Source organism: Chanos chanos, chromosome 16 (assembly GCF_902362185.1).
Source record: "Chanos chanos chromosome 16, fChaCha1.1, whole genome shotgun sequence".
Classification (NCBI taxonomy): Eukaryota; Metazoa; Chordata; class Actinopteri; order Gonorynchiformes; family Chanidae; genus Chanos; species Chanos chanos.
In genome coordinates, this window is record NC_044510.1 from 6,312,817 (window position 1) to 6,315,316 (window position 2,500).

A 2,500-nucleotide genomic window follows, 5' to 3' on the forward strand; every position below is an offset into this window, starting at 1 on the left:
ACACATACACACACACACACACACACACACACACACACACACAAATGCAAATGCACACACAGACACTGGCGCATGAACATAAATACACAAAGGACCAATATAACACACACACACATACATGAACTGTCTTATTAAAAGAAGCAGACACATGTGTGAATGTGAGTGTGCTTGTGTGTGTGTGTGTGTGTGTGTGGGTCCATGTCTATGAACTACTGGTTGCTATGGATTCAGTGTATTTTTATCATGTAATAACAGTGTAATAATAAGCAGTCCACATGTTTATGATTGCTGAAGGTATGCATGTATGCAGGGAGGTGTGGTCTACACTGCATGAGGTCAACTTAAAAGATGTGAATTTGCAGACCTTTCATAACTCAACATATGTTGACTCAGGGCTGTGTGTGTGTGTGTGTGTGTGTGTGTGTGTGAGAATGTGTGTGTGAGTGTGTGCGAGTGAAAGACAGAGAGAATGGGAGCGAGAAAGAGAGATTGATCCAGGCCTGAGGCTGGTCTCACCGATCAGTAAAGTCATGTTATTCTTATCACCATACAGAATCTGCACATCACACACTCCCCTACGTCAATACACACACACACACACACACACACAGGTCATCTAACTACACCTAAGCCCACTGAAAGAAAGAAAGAGAGAGAGATTCAGGTACACATATACTCTGTAATAAAGGGAGGGAAAAGAGAGAGAGAGAGAGAGAGAGAGAGAGAGAGAGCGCATATCTGTCTATTCACATTCTATTCACTCTAAATCTTCTCCTACTAATCTTCACAGATGTAATTCCAGCACCATTAAACTGTATGAAACATAGAGATGAAGACTGAAAATACAGAAGTATAATAAATCATGAAAGAACTACCCCTGGAAGAAAAAACAAAGACAGACAGACAGTGGCAAAAGCAAAACATAAACTGATAATGAAGGAAAAGATGAAAAGATGCAAACAAAGCAGGAGAAGAGAGAGAAAGAGAGAGAGAGAAGGAAAAAGAGATGCAGAGCGGGAAGAGAGAGAGAGAGATGTTGAGAGAGAAATGGAGAGGGAGGGGGAGAGATGGAGAGGGGGAGAGAGAGAGAGAGAGAGAGAGAGAGATGTGGGGAGGGAGGGGGAGAGAGAGAGAGAGAGAGAAAGAGAGAGATGTGGGGAGAAAGAGAGAGAGAGAGAGAAATGGAGAGGGAGGGGGAGAGATGGAGAGGGGGAGAGAGAGAGAGAGAGAGAGAGAGAGAGAGAGAGAGAGAGAGAGAGAGAGAGAGAGAGAGAGAGATGTGGGGAGTGGGTACAGAGCTGGTCTCGCTGGCAGAGTGACCTTTCCCTGTGTGAGTGTCCAAACAGAGATGACCTTCAATTTGAATGGGCTTCTATCAGTCAGAATGGGTTTGGCAGGACCAGGACCAGGACCAGACGATAACAGCAAACACACAATCAGCTACTGTAAGTTCACTCACACACACTGATACACATTCACATCTGTATTCAGACAGACACACAATCACACACAGACTAGTGTAAACAGTAATAGTCCAAACAACCTCGCCAAAGCATTCTACAGACACACCAAGAATACCCCCTCATACAACCCTACCTGCAGCCCACACACACATATATAAAGCATTCTACAGACACACCAAGAATACCCCCTCATACAACCCTACCTGCAGCCCACACACACATATATAAAGCATTCTACAGACACACCAAGAATACCCCCTCATACAACCCTACCTGCAGCCCACACACACATATATAAAGCATATGTCCGTATACACATTCACTATACCACACACACACACATTCAGTATAGCACACACACATTTACTATAGCACACACACACACACACACACACACACACACACACACACACACATTCACTTTAGTACGTACACACACACTACAGCACATACACACACACATTCATTATAGTACTCACACTCACACACTCACTATAACTGCATATTTACACCTACAAAGACACACTGACAAAGGCTGGGCGGGCACTGGATGAAAATGTTTGATGTTTTATAAAGGGTGGCAGATACAGACCCCCCCCCGCCACACACACACACACACACAGACAGACTCAACACACACACACACACAGACAGAGTCGAGTCAACATGGCTCTGAGCCAGACCTAAGTGCTTTTTCACAAGCCCTGTGCCAAAACCAGCACTAACAAAGTAGCACTCTCTGTAAAGGAACAGTGTGTACATTTATGTGTGTGTGTGTGTGTGTGTGCGTGTGTGTGTGTGTACAGGGCTATGATATGAGGCATATTTGGGTGTCGTGTATCGTTGGATTTTATGAGAGTTAGGAGGGAGCGAGAGAGAGAGAGAGAGAGAGAGAGAGAGAGGCCATGTATGTAGTTGGCTCTGAGCACAGCTGGGACACATGTTTTTTTTGGGGGGGGCACGACTAATCTCCAATATAAGGAGGATCTCATCTGAGTGAGGAGTGGCTGGTATTTAGAAGAGAACTGTGTGTGCAT

General features: G+C 44.7%; 1 protein-coding gene across 2 annotated transcripts in view; it reads right to left on the reverse strand.

The window, feature by feature from the left end:
* plekhh3 (pleckstrin homology, MyTH4 and FERM domain containing H3) overlaps positions 1 to 2,500 on the reverse strand; it is a 34,243-nt gene that overhangs the window by 15,611 nt on the left and 16,132 nt on the right. The gene's annotated exons all lie outside the window — the stretch shown is intronic.